This window comes from Pituophis catenifer, unplaced genomic scaffold, assembly GCF_029215685.1.
Source record: "Pituophis catenifer annectens isolate HBS135680 unplaced genomic scaffold, rPitCat1.0.hap2 SCAF_1, whole genome shotgun sequence".
In the NCBI taxonomy this organism is placed as follows: Eukaryota; Metazoa; Chordata; class Lepidosauria; order Squamata; family Colubridae; genus Pituophis; species Pituophis catenifer.
In genome coordinates this window covers 219,503,768-219,522,760 of record NW_027256881.1, presented here as the reverse complement: position 1 = coordinate 219,522,760, position 18,993 = coordinate 219,503,768, and positions in this window count along the sequence as shown.

Below are 18,993 nucleotides of genomic sequence, written 5' to 3'. Positions count from 1 at the left end.
AGGTCCATGGCCGTCATGGAAGCCATGAACTCCCGAGCCACCTCAGATGCTTCACCCGCGGACGGCAGGTTGAAATCCCCCATGACCATAAGTCTGGGGGTATCAACCGCCACCGCGGCAATAACATTGAGTAGCTCGGGCAGGGCTGCAGCGATGTGGCAGGGAACCAGATACGTGATCAACAAGCCCATCTGAACCCCATGACCCCACTTCACAAGGAGGGACTCACAACCGGCTGTCTGAGGAACAGTGGTCTCCCTCGGCCTAAGGCCTTCACTAATAATAACCGCTACTCCCCCTCCCCTCCCCTGAGGCCTCGGCTGATGGAATGCATGGAAGCCTGGTGGGCACATTTCTACCAGAGGGACCCCTCCCTCCGGGCCCAACCAGGTCTCCGTAATACCCGCCAGGTCCGCTCCCCCCTCCTGAATAAGATCACAAATGAGGGGGGCTTTATTTACTACAGACCTGGCGTTGCACAACATCAGTCGAAGGCCCGGGCCCTGAGGGTCTGTGCAACCTGGAGAACGAGTGGAGCTATGGGGGCCGGAGCGCCCTACCACTTGAGGACAGCGGGTGCGTGCTCCCTTAACATGATATGGCCCCCTACTCCCGCCATATCTACCCCTCCCACTCACAGTACCAATGATGGAAACACTGTCTGGATAAGCTTGGCTCCCCCTGTTACTCCCGGATCCCCCCCCACCCCCCGCCGCACATCCTGGCCCGGTCTGACCCTCCCTTAAGTGGGTTATCCCCCAAGTTGGTTGAGCTGTGGCCATTTTTTTTTTTTTTGGGTAGCTTTCTCTGGAAGGTTTCTCTTCTCACAGCTTCAAGGCTGAAGCCTGGAGCAAGGGGCCAGAGAGGAGAATATAGAGATGGCTGGGGGTGGGGAGTTGTAGCCTAAATAAAATTCTTTGTCCTGGGAATCAAGGACATTGGTGCAGATGTTCGAAAGGTGGAGACTGAGGTTACCTAGCAACTGGACTGTATGCTGATTGGACCATGTGACTGGAGACTTTGGGAGGAAGTGATAAAGTTTTACTTTTAATTGGATGAAAAAACAGCAGGGACTTAGAGCCAGTTTTCCAACAGGAATGTTGCCAAATCAATATCTCCCAATAAAATGTTCTTTGAGGAATTTGCCTGCCTAGGAGTTCTTATTGAATGGGATGTATTATTTGGAACCCTGACAAAATGTCTTAGCTGAAATAAAACATTTCATTCTTGTTGGCAATGACTGCAGATGTATTTCTACATTGGCATAATATTTGTTTCTTCCAACCATTCAGTCTTGCAGTCTACAATCCCCTATCCACAATAATAGTTTCATGCAAGGTTTCCCAACCCTGACAACTTTAACACACATGGATTTCAATTCCCATAATTCCCCAGCCAGCTATACAATGCTGTGGTGGCTGGGGAATTCTGGGAGTTGAAGTCCACATATCTTAAAGTTGCCAAAACCATCATTTAATGGAAAAGCTTTTTTTTTTTTTTAAGAACTTCATACCATGCCCCAAAAGAGAAACTTTGCAATTCAGGTATACATTTTTCACCAATATATCCAGCACAGAACATGTTTCAGAAAATCTGGTACTGTAATTCAATTAAAAACATTGGGATTCTTTCATATTTTCTTAAATGTGATTTATTTGGCCTATTATCTACCGTATTTTCCGGCGTATAAGACGACTGGGCATATAAGACGAGCCCCGACTTTTGAGAAGATTTTCATGTGTTAAAAAGTCGTCTTATACGCCGGAAAATACAGTATATTATAAACACTGAGAATATGTTCTTAAATTTGAGTGCCAGTCATTTTAAACATGCCAAACTGCTTAGAGGCTTTATTTAAGAAAATGCAGGAAAGTTGTATATTGATAAAAGGCACTGACAAGGAATAATGGGTTTGATTTATGAATCTACAGGAAAATATATTTTTGGTACTCACAATTATTAGCTGTGTAAAGAAAATAAACTCACTTAAATACTTGAGATGCCAAAATCAGTCATGCAGAACATTTTTTTTCACATAGTACCTAACAAGAAACTCTGAGGGAAGGAACAATAGTTTTCCTCAACACATCAATGAAAGGCTGGTTCAAGGAAGATTTGTAGAATGAATGATTAGCCATGGTGATGCATATTAACAGCTCAGCAAGCTTTCATGTATTATATCAGATCTGCAAAGAGACAAAATGCTTTTGGTATAAAACGCAAACTGATCCTAGTGCTGCTGCTATTATTGCAAGGGGAAAAAACCCAAATTCTACTTAAAACAGGCTTTAAAATGTTCTTGGTTGTTGTTCATGAAACATTATTTTCATTCATCAGGAATAATGTAGGTTTGCTTGGGTTTTTTTCTTTTCTTTTCTTTTTGTGCATATCTTGGTAGCAAAAGTGCTGAGTGTACTTTGTGCCCAGTCTGGAATTTTTCAAAATGAATTCACAGTGCTGACTACCAACAGAATGTACACATTGTGTCATGTACAAAAGCAAATCCTCTTTGTGTGTTGTCTTTTATACTGAGCCAGCAAGAAAAAGGAACTTGTATACCTATTCAAAGAATATTTATTTGGATTTTAAAGTGATATTAAAATTTGGACTAAAGATGCAACACTACACAGGTGTTATGGAGTAATGGATAAATGAATACTGATTACCCAGATTATCAGTGGGGACCCTGCAGTAAACAACCTTTTAAGGAAAAGTGGTATATTTTCCTTGCAGGAACTGCATCCAAAGAGACTTCGTGACAGTATTAGAATAATAAATGGAGACTGCCACCACCTTCTAGTCATCATGAACAGCAGAAGATGTCTACAGAAAGCAAGTAAAAACTCAGAGGAGAATAATACAATAGATGAGAGATTTGTGTTTGGAGGGACAAGGAGAGGAATTGTCAGCTCCATTATGTAGATCAAACCAAGAAATCAACTCCACAATAAGGTTAAATCTACTTTAATTAATATTGGCTTTACTAACCTAAATCTTGTACATATAACTGAGCTTTATTCTCACCTCACTGCCCTTTCCCCTGCCTTATAATCATGTGAATTCAAGAGGTGCTGCCTGAAGGTATTTATACATATCTTCTTGTTTTGGACTTAAGCCATGCTTTTCCCTTTGTCACTTTGGTTACATATCTGCCCTAAATCTATCAAGGTGTTCTTACTCACTGTTTATATCAATCCAGAACCAGTTATTTGAAAAGGAAAAATAGATAGGAAGTTAAGAAGATGCTTTCCTAACTATTTATTCTTTTAGAAGTGCATGGTTCTGAAATTTTGACACCCCCTCCCAAAAAAAGTATTACACCCCTCCTGACTTCTTTCTGCTTGGAAAGAACAAGTTGTTTCCCCTCTATCTTTCTATAAGAGATTTGAACAATCTGGAAGCAGCCTCACACTCTGCATTTTCTCCCAGCCAACTAACAATACAAGCAGAGCAGAGGTGGGTTTCAGCAGGTTCTGACCAGTTCTGGAGAACCGGTAGCAGAAATTTTGAGTAGTTTGGAGAACCGGTAAATACCACCTATGACTGGCTCTGCCCCCATCTATTCCCTGCCTCCAGAGTCCCAGCTGATCGGGAGGAAATGGGGATTTTGCAGTAACCTTCCCTGGATTGAGGAAGGAATGGAGATTTTACAGTATCCTTCTCCTTCCATGCCCACCAAGTCATGCCCACCAAGCCATGCCACACCCACCAAACTCACCATGCCCACCAAACCACACCCACAGAACCGGTAGTAAAAAAAAATTGAAACCTACCACTGAAGCAGAGTAAGGGAATTTGTGTAAGCATATGTTTGGAGGCTATGATTTTTAGCAGGAAGTAGGACAACTTGAGACAGGAGAAGAAGACGACATGAAATAGAATAAAATGGCTGAATGTCTCATTCAAGAAGAATGAGACGAGGCAGTTTCAGAGAGCCTGGTTAAAGAAAAACCAAGTGCCGCAATAACAAAGTAAAACATAGTAAGGCAGTAGCCTGGCAGAGTATTACGTTGCTGACCAGCAGACCTGGACCCAGACTTAATCTGTAGGAAGAGAACCACACTGACGACAAAACACTGGTAGAAGACAAAATTGAGGGACAAAGGGAAATGAAAACAAAAGTTTACAAAGTAGTAGTAGAGAATTAAACTGCAGAGACTTCAAAGAGACAGTCACAAATTTTAACAGAGATTAAGTTAACAGCTTGCTTTAATGGGCAATTTATTGTCCGCCCCCCCACCCCCGAATGGAAACTGAAGAGTGTAAACAGCTAAAAGGTATGTACTTGAAACTTTGTGAATAAGGAAATAGGACAACAGAAATAAGTTTGGGGATCATAAAGTAGGAATAAAATAGGGATAGGAGAAAAAATGGGCTAGAATTTATATATGTACTTAAAAGTTCTGTAATTGTTTGTAATAAAATTACAAACACTAATCACTAATCATGCATGCCTTCATGCTTCTTTTTGTCCCACTGAAAAATGAACCTGTGTCATGGATCACTTGCAAAATCTTAAAATGTCATTGTTGTGGCCCGCCAGCAGCCTGCACGGATTGTTGCTGATCCCGACAACGAGGAGGCTGGTGTGGTGCTGCACCAGCAGACTGTGCAGCTGGAGCTCGAGTCGGACAGCATGGAGGCTGAAGAAGAGGTGGTGCCAGAGGCAGGGATTCAGTCAGGGCCTTCAGTACCTCCAGAGGCTCCTTTAAGTGAAGAGGATGAAGAGGAGGAGCCTCTTCTCAATACACGGGCACGCAAAGCTGCCAAAAGGCAGGAGTGGTTCCTCAGGAGGAGGTCTCCTCGAGAGTAAGGCTTGGGGCTAATTGGCCACTCCCTTAGCCTATTTAAGAAAGTACACAGCTGGTAACAAGCTGTAGGAAACAACTTTAGTTTGCTAACCACCACATTGGGATGTCTCTGCAAACCTTGTTTCTGGGCTTTCTGCCATCTCCAGTAAGACTCTGAATATCTTATCTATGGAATTCTGGCAGGCTGTTAAGAACGTTTTATTAACAGCCGGCATTTGCTAAAACTGCATTTTTGAGTAAACTAAGTTTTGTTGAGAGTTTGTGTGTGCTGTGTTCTTTGGGATCCGTAGCTGAGGCAGAACAGTCCTGTTCAGTATCAGTAGCTCCTTCTGTTTCCCTTATTCAAAGAGCCTGGAAAATTATCAATGGTGAAATCCAAATTTTTTTACTACCAGTTCTGTGAGCATGGCTTGGTGGGCATGGTATGGCTTGGTGGGCGTGGCTTGGTGGGCATGGCAAGGGAAGGATACTGCAAAATCTCCATTCCCGCCCCACTCCAAGGGAAGAATACTGCAAAATCCCCATTCTCTCCCCACTCCTGGAGGAAGGATATTGCAAAATCTTTCCCACCCCACCCTGGGGCCAGCCAGAGGTGGTATTTGCCGGTTCTCTGAACTATTCAAAATTTCCGCTACCGGTTCTCCGAACTGTTCAAAATTTCCGCTAATGGTTCTTCAGGACCTGTCAGAACCTGCTGGATTTCACCCCTGAAAATTATCCACGATATTCCAATTGCCAGATACAGCTCCACAATCTTAGTGTTGAGCTCACATCATTTTTTCATGGTGTGGGCCACGCAGTAGTCATGGAGTCTTCCAGGTCACAACCTGACACTTGACAAACACATGCATCCCTCAAAGCCTTGAGTGTGTTCCTAAAAAGCTAGCTGTGAGTTGTAATTTTAGTGCACCATAAAGAGAACTTTGCTAAATAAATTAAGAATAATAATCATAATTGTGATGAAGTTTAATGTTTTGCCCCTATTCTTCAGAGTGCAATTCATGGCATTCTAGCAAGGCACAATGTGATCTTCACCCTCCCAAAATGCAGCATTTCCCTGATTTAATATAAATCAAATTCCTACACAATCTCTAGCAGATGAAACCGTGATATTTTCCCTCTTTCGTGAGAAAGAGTAAAACTAAAAATGTATTATTTTCCAATCATCTTCAGGTGGATTGTAAGGCTTGGATCTAGGGAGGAACAGCAATAGATTAAGTTTGATAATTCGATTACGGCAAGCAAGCAATAACTCTCAGTCTAAATTCTGTGCTTTAACAAGGCGTGAATGGCCCTTTGTGACAGTTATCTATGTGATCTGCAACTCTGCCATAGGCAAACAATCTAACGGATTTCGGTCGGAGCTCACAATAATACTGCTTATTCACTTTTGCTTTTCTTTTTTAAAGATAGCAGCAAAAATGTTGCAAAGCGGTCGGCGAACGGTAAATTCTTGATAGTACAGTTTGCTGAGATAGAATCTTCCAACAAACAGAATCAAAATGACCCACAAGTCAACCTGCTGAGCAGAGAATTCCTTACTTCCAAAGCTAACAATCCTAACAACTGGTCCTCATATACTAGGAACCTTAGTTGTAACATGACACGTTTATGAATATTATAAGCAGGACTATGCTCAGAAAGCACAAAAGAAGCACCCACACTGATGTCTTTAGTTATGTTTGGGGACAGGATTGTTCCAATGATGGAAAGATTTCAAATCGTGGTTTGTTCTACTTTCTTATAAACAAGATGGTCGATGGGTGATAAGTGCCAAAGCAGTTGATATAAACAACGGCTTAGTCCCAAACATTAAAATCTCTGCAAAAGTAAAAGCTGGTATACAGAGATAGCAGACAAAATATCACGTTTCAGAAAATGGTATTTGGAAATGTTGGTGAAGAGATTCTGAAAATGTTACTGTGACACAGAAGAAGGAGTACAAAGAATGAGCTAATTCTAGGAATTATACAGCTACTTCCTGCTACGCGGATGGGAAGGATACTGGCTACCAGCCTCTTCTGTTCATCTAAGACAGTAACACATAATTTTTTGAGACAGAAATCATTACATTTCTCAATCCTTAATTTGGGATTTAGAATTTTTGTCTGCCAAACCATATCCTTAGGGGAGTCTTTCTTCGGACCAAATTTTCATAATGATTGCCTCAGTTTGATGTTTGGTTCTGCCTAAACATATTAGGGAAAGTCTTTGTGTAATCTACTGTCCCACAATGCTAAGCCTCAGCAAATGTTATAGGAAGGGATGGAAGAGAACCAGTTATATAGAAAAAAAAAATATTCTGGGCAATAGATAGTAATAGGTAACCAACAAAGAGGGACCTATTAATCTTACAAATAAAATAAAAGAAACATTTTTCCCAGCATAATTTCCAAAGTAGCATCTAGTAGTGGGGTTAATCTAGAATGGTTTGGGTTGGGGTCAGGCTGCAAGCATCAGTGTACAATCTTATATTGTAGCCTAGGTTATAAAGTTTTGGCAATTTCTCCCTAGTTTCTCTCCTATGCACTTGCAAGCAAAAATACAAATTCCAAGATTTTGGTATAGAAAGTTCTCGAATTACAAGCACAACTGAGCCCAAAATTTATGTTGCTAAGTGAGAAATTTGTCTAATGAGTTTTGCCCCATTTTACAACTTTTCTTGCCATATTTGTTAAGTGAACCACTGCAGCTGTTAAATTAGTAACGAGGTCGCTAAGTGAATCTGGCTTCCTCATTAACTTTGCTTGTCAGAAGATGATCACATAAACCCAGGACACTGCAACCATCATAAATATGAACCAATTGTCAAGCATACGAATGTAAATCACACGACCATGGGGATGCTGCAATGGTCATTCCTGTGAAAAATGGTCACAAGTCATTTTTTCAGTGCCGTTGTAACTTCTAATGGTCACTAAATGAACTGTTGTAAGTCGAGGACTACCTGTATTCTGATACAAGATATTTTCTGAGAATTGAAACTTCCAAACATTGTTGGCATAGGTGTACATGCAATTAGTTTAGAAAGGAATTTGTTGCCATGTTTCCCCGAAAATAAGACCCTGTCTTATATTTTTTTTTTGAACCCTGAAATAAGCACTTGGCCTTATTGCCATGCGCTCAAAAGCCCGATTGGGCTTATTATTAGGGGATGTCTTATTTTGGGGGAAACAGGGTATCATTTTAGATGTGACAACTGTCAAACCTTAGAATATCACAATGCAAATCCTTGGCACAAGGTATCATTGCCGAACCAATGTATTTTAGATAGACATTTTGAAACCAGGATTGGGGAAAGGCTACGTTATATCCTGAAAGTGCTTTGTTTTATGTGGCCTTGTAAATGCAAGTACTTGGGAGAAAGTTATGAATGAAAATATTATTTCTTTCATCTTAATGAATGCAAGCTACTTGCATTACTACCCTACTCTTCCTGGCCAATGGTTAAAAAAATTAGAAAGAAACACCAGCAATTGCTGCTTTTAGACTACATGCAATATTATTTTTTATGATGAGGATTCCAGATTGGAACTGCAACACACAGACTCCCTGGCATGAAACTATCTTAAATTATTCATCAGAATCAAGTGTCCACTATAAAGGCTGGAGAAAGATAATCCTTTACAAGATCAGACCACCTATAGTTGCCATCCATTCTGCCCTCAAGCTGGAATGATTCATGTACAGACAAGGAAAGTGGGAGGGAGACAAGGGAGGTTTTTCTTGAGTTTCTTATAGAGATTTTGATTAGGTCTAATTTGAATTTTTATTTATATCTACCTAAGTATAATTAGAGGAATGGATATGCCACACTTATATGCATGCTGATTTAATTTCTTTTATTAAATATAAATTGTTTCTGCTTTTAATTTTTTTCCCCCAACACCTGAGAAACTTCAACTGAATTTTTTTCACAATAGGGATATGGGAGTCTTGCATTTATTGGGTTATAACGTGTAGCAGAGAGGTGAACTGCAGAATCTTATCATCTTCTAGCAGCCTTTACCTTCTTTGGCTTCCCATATTTCATTTACTATCCAAGACAAGACATCATGAGATAATTCACCCCCCTTCCTGTTTTGTGGGGCAGTACATGAGATTTCAGATCACTGAGATGATTGTAAGAAGAAAACAAAAATAAACAAACCATACTCATCAGAATTATCTGCCATCACACAAGGATAACAGACTCAAAAACTATAATTTTTTTTTGGAAGGATCAGGTGTGAGATAGGAACTAAAACCAATTTCACCTGGAAGGAGAAAATGTTTGGGAAATTGGGCAAGCACAATTGAATTCAACGTGAAAAATACAACTGAGTACAGACAATTGAACCTAACATTCTGTTGCTAAACAAGACAGTTGTTAAGTGAGCTTTGCTCCATTTTATTACCTTTCTTGCCATAGCTGTTAGGTGAATCATTACAATTGTTAAGTCAGTAACAGAGTTGTTAAGTAAATGGCTTCCTCACTGACTTTGTATGTTAGAAGGTTGAAAAAGGGGGTCGCATCACCCCAGGACACTGCAACCATCATAAATACATGCCAGTTGCCAAGCATCTGAATTTTGATCACATGTCCATGGGGATGCTGCAATGGTTTTAAGCATGAAAAACAGTCATAAGTCACTTTTTTCAGTGCCGTTGTAACTTCAAACAATTATTAAATGAATGGTTGTTAGTCAAGAACTACTGTATATATGACCTTCAAATGCAGAGAAAATATGTGCTGTTTGAAGTATATCCCCAAAGAACTGAAGAACAATGAGACATATTCTGAAGAGCTCTCCAGCCTAAGTATCATGTGTGAAATTTGAGCAAAGAAAATCACAGAAACCTGGCATGGTAGTCCAGGAAACTATAAAATATCTAATGTAAAATTGGTCCTAGCATCTTTAAATACTTGGAGGATCTGCAAATTATTTGTAGAAAACTAACTTGGCCTCTCGTATCCATGTGACAGGTGGTGTGTTTCTGAAAAGGAGAGGGGGATGATGAAAACTGGATTTTAGCATCCCAATATTCTCCCAAGTATGACAAAAGCTTTCAGTGTGTAGAATAATATTACAGACCTATTATTTCACAGATTACTGAAGTACCCAACAAGGGCTTTTGATATCTATTTCCTGCTTTTGTCCCACTTTCTTATTTTCATGAGTTATTGCTTTTTAATCTATTAATCTCTACATTATATATTTTCATGTGGAATAATATAAAAACAAAAACAGAAGTTGTAGTGGTCAAAAGCGAATAAAGAGAAACCCAACTAGATAATCCTATAAATGTGTTGGCATCAATAAGCAAGTGTTGAGCACAAGAAACCAGGAGCCAAGCTAGAGTTCAAAAGTACTACAAGTTTATTTCATGCTATCTATTCAGAAGAATCAGAGTTACTAGTGGTCAAGGCAAATTCGTGCCAGATAAGAGTCAATGGACTCAAGAGGGGCTGGACCTAGGTTTTTTGTGAAATCATAGTGACTCCAAACTGATGACACATTTGACTCCACCCTTGGGCTCAGCCTCTCATCTCCTACAGCAAGTTAAGCAAGATGAAGTTGCTTGGTACATCACTTATATAAATAAACAGGTTTAACAAGGAACCAGAATGAAATGGAATCCTAGTCACATCTCTGGGAGAAGGCATTCCATAGCAGTTGTATCCATGGATGGGGGAAAAAAAATATATCTTCCCCAGAATTCTTACGTAAATTCCATTCCCTCTAGTTTGCTCTATCTGTTTGTTTGATTTTAATATTAGCACGAATAAATCTGAACTGAGGAAAGCATCTAGTTCAACTCATTGACCAAGGTAAGAATATCCTATTACAACCTGTTAGCTTCCAAATATTTTGATATTCAGCTCTCATCAGCCATAGTTATCAGTTGTGTGTGTTGCTGTCCAAAATATCCCCAGGCTCAATTCTCTTTCTAGTGTTTTTCAATATGCACATAAAATGGGAAAGATCATCCGGAGAGTTGAATGCAGCTGCTATCAGCTTGCTGATAACATCCCCATTCATTTCTCTGAAACATCTTGAAGTAATAGCATGCCTTTCTTGAATAGATGGTCCTTGGTAGCAATGGATTGGATGAGAAATGATGAGTTGAAGGGGGAAAAAAAGATCCTGAAAAGATGAATGAGTTCAGTGTGAACATCATGGTCCTAAACTGATACTAGAGCTCTCTGTTTTGAAGGAAATCTCCCAAAATAAGCAAATATATAGTTTAAAAATGACTCTGTTCCCAATTCTCTTTCTAAATTACTCATACTGAATCACTGTCCAAGACAGTGGAAGACATATAAATGACCCCACAAAAACGGTTTAGAACTACCACATCAACAATGGACAACTCTGAATAGGATCCATACCTCACACAACGGCTGCCAGGACTCTCTGTATAAATGGGGCATATGGTACTATATCCTTCCCTCAATGTGACTTCAGGGACCCACTTCATACTGTAATTCACATTGTGATCAGCTATAAGCTGAGGGCATATACCGATCCAGTATCCCACTTTTTTTAATATAAATGATGTTGCAATTCAATGGTTAGATGGCCTAGACATTGGCATTTGAACATAGATCTTTTTAATATTTATATTTTATTGGGTTCTACTAATCTAGATGAAATATTAATGTATATTTCTAGTCCATTGCCATACACTAAAATAAATAATGTCCAAGACACTTCTTTAACTAATAACCTTTTCTTTAAAAGTTGACTTTAAAACAATACTGCATATGCCAGTAAACTCCATATCTGACTCCTCAAACATGCTATACACTGGTTCCTTTTGAATCAGACCTGATAATTCAATTAGTAAAGACTTCTACAGTCAGTGGATATTGGAACAATTCAAAGAGCCACATTAAATCCAAGTTATAAATCTTTCTATATGATTTATTTCACTGCTTATTGAGATCATCTCAATTGCTGATCTTAATTGTTTAAGCAACTGTTAAAATTGTTCTTTATACCCCATATTTAATTTAGCTTTTATCTTTTACTGCAAACTGAAGAGTGGGCCTAATCAGATACACATCAAGTTTGCTAAACTGATAATGAGCCTTATTCACAAGGCTCTTAGAGTTTCTACAAAAGGCAACTAAGGAAAGAAAGAAAAACAGCAGCACTGACCAAATATAGGGAAATCTTACAAAATTGTGTATGCAAAAAAAAAAAAAAAGCCACAATACCATACAAGACAGGAATTTCAAAGAAGTAGCAGCTTTCTAACTGAATTTGAGAACAACTAGATTACTTCAGAAAGTGAGCTGCATTGTCATAATATTACATGATTGTGCTGACAATAATATCACATAAAACTATCAAACTGTTATATTTTCCTCCTCGTATTGAAACTCAGGATTAAGAGTTTGTACCACAAACTTGCATCTTAAAAAGTAGATTTAAAAAGTGACTTGAGATTTATGCCATTCACATTTACCACTTTCAAGGTTTATCTTGCTTTGCTGCCATTGAGTCATCAGTACAGCAATATGAATTAAGCTAATTTTTGATAGGAGCAAACCCAGTAACACTTCTGTTGTTTACATTTGACTGTTCTCACTTTGTATTATAAAGGTTAATTAAAATGGCTGCACAAACAGCATGGAATAATGTTTGGAAAATAACACCTCGAGAAGACATTTTGTTGACTGCTGCAATGTTGGAAAATGGATTTTCACGAGGATCCATTTAGTCAAGGAATCAAACAGAAGAAATGGAGTGATAACAAAGAATCTCAGATCACACAGCGGTTATTATATTAGGGATCGGAATTCTGAGATGGAGACCATGATTTCTATGATTTTCATATAGCAGTAGTAGTTGTATCACAAGGCAAAATGACCATTGATTCTTTTGCTGCTCCTCCAGATAATTCTTAGTTGCTTTTTATTTAGGTCCCCAGAGCAGAGGCCCATCATACAGTTAGAATGAATAAAAGGTTGGCAGCTACCACAGCTTATTCACTTGACTTTCTCTGCAGGAACAAGTGCAATCCAAAGGAATACTAATTTCCATTTAGAAACAGAAGTCTAAAAGATTCCAAATCTTTTTTTTTTTTTTTTTTTTGCCAATATTCTAAAACAATTTCCAGAGACCTGGATTTCTGATGTCTTTTGGCTAGTAAAGCTGATTCCCTATTTTATCTCTTTTGCCTTTAGGAAATGATGGAAAATCGGTTTCTAAAGACTGGTTTAGAATTATCATTTTCATGAGCTTTTGAATTGGAAAAGTTTTCAGTCTTCAGAGTTACTCTGGACAAATGTTACAGAAGCAGTTTCCTCTCCTTCTTTCTCAACATTTTCTTCTTGCATGTATTACAAACCATTGTTGGACAAATTAACGAAGGAGATAAAAGAAAAGGAGGATACAGAATACTATGCAGTATGGAACAAATGGTATAATTGTCTGGAGATTAGAAATAGTAAATAAGAATGAATGGGAAAATGTCACAAAACAGATAATGTTTGTAAAATAATATATAGTTATAACATTATGTGTGAAGGATTATATATAGAAATAAGGAATAAAGGGACTATAAAGACAAGTATAGTTAAAGAAGAGCAGGGGAAAAATGTAAATGATAGAAGAATACTGTTATGAAACTGTTGTAAAAAGGAAATATATGTTTTATGTTTGTTTGTCATGTTCTGTCTTCTAAAAAAGAATAAAAAGATTTTTAAAAAAACATTGTTGGTATCATCTTGGATGCATTGTTGCTGCATTTTAATTTTCCTACAATGGCCAATCAGATTTCAGTGAGAAGCCCTGAAGAATGAGATGAGTATGACAATACAGTTCTCATCTGTAGGAAGTTAGCACCCCCCCTCTCCTAGAAAAATGAAATATTCTAGGAAATATTAAAAATGCAGAATATTGTATTTTCCCTAAAGGAGAAACATTTTTTCTAAAGATATAAACTCAGAGCCTCAGCTCCCTGCCCCCAGCAAATATTTTGGTGCCAATCTATCTACAAGACAAAGGCTGGGCCAGCCTATCTGCAACACAAAAGACATAATCCTCAGGACATGATAGGATTAGCCCTCACTCAAGATCCAAACCGGGACAAAGCCATTAAGCCATAATAGGAATTGCTGAAATTCATCACCCAGCAAGATTCAACCAAGCTTGACTCAGAAAACATACAAGGTAGTTATGACCCCTACAGCAGCCAATACAGTGGTGGTATTCTACCAGTTTGGACTGGTTTGGGCGAATTGTTAGCTCCGACTTTCAGCCGTGAGCAAACCGGTTTGCTCCATTTTTGAAGAGTGCCCACTTGCCCAACCCTGTGTTATACTCACCTATATTTCCATTTCTAAAGCCCAGTTGATCAGCATGGCAGAGTGGATTGCAGCACCTCTGCTGTTTTCCTTGCTGGCAGCAGTGCGGAAGGTGAGTTTTTTCCAAACTGTGCACACACATCTGGCATGCATCTGGCATGCACGCTTAGCGAACCAGTTGTTAAATCGGTAGGATCCCACCCCTGAGCCAATAGCTTGTACAGGAACAGGAAACTCTAAGGCAGGGCCCAAGAGAGTGTATAAATATATCCCTTTCTACACTCCATGTGCTCTTTTTGCCCAGGACCCAAAAAACCCATGTGGTCCTGTTCACCATTAAACCATCTTTCCAAGCAGTCTCCATGTTTCCAATGTCTTTCTCCCCACTTGGAATTGAACCCAGATGGACATTTCTTTCAAAAGGTACAAAGAGGTTTGTTGTCTTTTAAAGAATTATTTTATATCACTGTACAGTTTATTTCTGAACTGAGACAATTTCTTTGTAATGAATCAATGTTCTTTTAATAAATCTAATCCTTTCATAAGTGGCTGATATCTTACGTCATGGAAAGTCAACAGGGTAACTGCCTCTGACTGAAATGAAAGCAACTGGCTCTTCAATTGTTAATGAATTAGTATGATATGGGGCTTAAAGTGTCTTATTACAATTAGGGCGACTCATATACAATACCTGCCTGAATGATAGAAAATCACTTTGTGCCAATCCCCATCTCCTGACCAACTGCTTTATTTATTTTATTTATTTTATTTATTTTATAAAATTTGTGTGCCACCCTATCTCCAAGGACTCAGGGTGGCTCACAATGACAGTTGACCAAGCAACTGTTAAAAACAACGAATATACATAAAAGTCAAGAAAGTTTTTTTAAAAAAATTAAAATATACCACCCCATCAGTCTAAGCCAGGGGACATAAATAGCCAGGTTTTCAATTCACGGCGGAAGGTGCGAAGGTCAGGGACCAACCGGAGCCCCAAGGGAAGTTGCCAGCTGACATTGTCTAGCCAACGGCACCCTGAGCTTTACAATATATAACAGAGTTAGAAGGGACCTTGGAGGACTTCTAGTCCAAACTCCCTGCTCAAGCAGGAGACCCTTATTCCAGACACATGGCTGTCAAATCTCTTCTTAAAACCTCCAATGAAAGAGCACCCACAACATCTGGAACAAAAGGTATCTCTCACTGCTTAGAGCAATGTTTCTCAATCTCAACAACTTTATGATGTGTGGACTTCTACTCCCACCATAGCTTATCAGAAGAAATGTTTATTTACTATTCAGTTTCACTAATTGACTAAATGTTCCAGCACTATGAGAAAAATCTTCCTTCACTTCATGCATAATTTTATTAAACTCTAGAATTCTTATTCTTTCTAAGCAGCAACTTCAGTGGTGGCTTGCTCCCGGTTTGCACCGGTTCACAAGAACCGATAGTAAAAATTTGTAGTAGTTTGGAGAACCGGTAATAACATTGGCTGGCCACGCCCCCGAACTGGTCCCCGGCCCGGTCACCGCTGGCTTACCCCGCCCATCTCATCAGAGGCTCTTTTTTTTTTACTTTTAAAAGCATATTTTTTACAACCTCTTGGACTGAAAAAATGCTTTTAAAATTTTTTAAAAAAGCCTCTGATGATTGTGTGGCTCAGCTGGGATTGTCAGAGGCTTTTAAAAGCAAAGAGGTCGAAGAGGTTGTAGGAAAAAAAATGTCTTTAAAAGCCTCTGGCAATTCCAGCTGAGTTGACTGATTGTCAGAGGCTTCTTAAGGTTGCAGAAAAAATGCTTTTAAAAGTAAAAAAAAAAAAAAGTTGTCCACGCCCACCCAGTCACATAAATCCCCTACCCAGCCATGCTCACAAAATAAGCCACGCCCATAGAACCGGTAGTAAAAAATTTTAGAACCCACCCTTGAGCAACTTGCAGGGAGTTATCAGCCCCATAGGTGGAAAACAGTGGGAGGTGAGGTGTTAATGGGAGGCCCCATAGAACTCATAATGCTTATATACAACACAGTACATACTAACATACAAACAAGCATACCTGCAGCCTTTGCCAACAGGGTATCCTAGAGAAGTGATGGACCACAATACTAGGATCCACAAGTATTTTTTATAAAACATAGGAATTGTAGTTTAATGTGTCCAGAAAGCAACAGGACGGAGAAAGGTTGCATATTTCTAACCTTACTTACCTTTCTTACATTTCCCCGAAAATAAGACCCTGTCTTATATTTTTTTGAACCCTGAACTAAGCGCTTGGCCTTATTGCCCTGCACTCAAAAGCCCGATTGGACTTATTATCAGGGGATGTCTTATTTTGGGGAAAACAGGGTACATAGTACAAAAAAAGCCCTAATTTTATTTGCTTGCTTAGAAACAAATACCAACAAAAACTATATAATGGATTGCTTTATGATGAGGTTCTATGAGTTATTCTACTCTTTTTTGTTCCAATAGCTCTTTAAAAAAAAAAAAGGAACATGTACTGGTACATTTATCTTCTCTGGTGTTTCATTCTTGCTATATATAGAAAATACTAAAAAAAAAAAAAAACTCCTTTAGTCTGGTACATTGTCTGGGACAATGTTAATGAAATTATAGGATGGTTCTGATAAAGCTATTCACATACATTCTTACAACCAATGCTATTAGTCCTTGTGCTGCTTGGAAATGCAGCTTTCCAAAGAAGGATTCAAAATGTGATTACTGTCAGTATAAAGCTGCCAGATTTGTTAATGAGATGATAATCTTCCTCCTTCCTTCCCTCTCTCCCCATCCTTCCTTCTAGACTACATTGTCTGGTGAGCAGTACATTGGGATGATTAAAATAATCATTGGAAGATTTAAATAATCTTCAATCTATTGTGCAGTGAATTAGTTTTATAGAAATATACCTAGCATACTGATCTAGAGTCTGAGCTAAGCTATATCCCCAGTGATATGATGTCACATGTGCCCATTTTTCTCTGGATTATGTGTTAAAGCAGGGGAGGAAATATTGAAGGAAAGGAGTGGAAGAAATAAAAAAAATTCAGAAAATGTTAACGTGCCATTTGTGTTTAATGTGTTCTGCAGAAATTTAAATACAGATACTCCTCGACTGAAAACAGTTCATTTAATGACCAAAGTTACGACGACACTAAAAAAAGTGATTTATAACCATTTTTCACACTTATGACCATTGCAGCAGCCCCATGGTCACATGATCAAAATTCAGATGCTTGGCAACTGGTTCATATTTATGACTGTTGGGGTCACATGATCCCCCTTTGAGACAAGCAAAGTCAGTGGGGAAGCCAGATTCACTTAACAACTGCAATGATGCACTTAACGACAGTGACAAGAAAAGTTGTAAAATGCGGCAAAACTCACTTAGCAAATGTTTCACTCAACAACATAGACTTTGGGCTCAATTGTGGTCATAAGCCAAGGACTACCTGTAGTGTATTTAAGTGTTTTCAGAAACACAGATTTCAAAGCGTGCAATCACTGAACCGGTTGTTAAACTGGAAGGATCCCACTACTGAATAAGTAGACCCTACTAAAAATACCTATTAAAATCTCTCACTTTTTATATTTCTAGGAATGGTGAACCAGGCACCCAAAGAATGTGAGCTAAAGGAGTGAGGGAAGCAGATGAGATCTTTGTCTTCTTTGGTTAAAAAGCAAGGGAAAAGAATGTAGGGGTTGCTTCATAAGAGATGAGAATTCTATGTATTTACTCATTCACCTTATAATCCATTTTTTATTTGGAGAAGATAAATCAAGGAAAATTAATCAATTATAACAACTTCAGTGATTGAACACTAATGAATAACCAACATCCCATAGAATTCATGCAGCCAAAGCATTGTTAGAGTGGTTGGATTGAAATTGTAGCATTTGAGAAAAGATTTAAGGCTGAAATTAGTATGTATATATGTATGTATATATTTATTTGTATCCCACCTTTATTATTTTTATAAAAACTCAAAGTGGCAAATTTATCCAACATATGTTCCTCTTCCTATTTTCCCACAAGTGAGGATGTGAGGTTGGGCTAAGAGAGAGTGATTATACATTATATATTTCATCTTTAATTTCTCCAAACACCCTCACTGCATAAGCTGAAATTTCCTTTAAATCCGTTCTCTCTCAAGTCTTTTCACAATTTAGCTCTTACACTTCACTTATTGGGTAAATGTTGAGAAATCATTCATTCATTCATTCATTCATTCATTCATTCATTCATTCATTCATTCATTTGATTTTTCACCCCACCTTTATTACTTATTAAGTAACTCAAGGCAATGAATATGCCTAATACTCCCTTCTCCTCCTATCCAACACACCTTCCGCCTCATATTTTTCCCACAACAGTAGTCCTGTAGAGAGGGTTGGATTGAGAGAGAGTGACTCACCCAAAATCACCCAGCCAATTTTCATGCCTAGAACTCACCGTCTCCTGGTTTCTAAGGACAGCACCTTAACCACTATACAAAATTGGCTCTCCTTACTTTATAAGCATCCAAGCCAGTTACCTAGCAGTCAAACAAAATCGTGTTGCTTTTCATTTGGTTAGAAAAGCAGGGTACATTTTAGTCATTTTGCAACTGCTATTGGAAATACACCCCCAAAGGATGCTACCATTCTCCCCAAAATCTAATGCCCAGCATTTTTAAAAAAAATCTTCCCACACATGCATACTTAAATCCTTGCCTTTCTTTGAACTATATCTCCAGTCCATTTCTGTCCCCTGAACCAGCCAGCTTTATCTTGCTGCATGATAAGAGGTGGTTTGTTCAAGTGTCTATAAAAGTTAATCATGAGCTTATAAACAGAAGTCCGTTAAGAAGAGTAACTTATTGTGTTCCTTCTTATAACTCACA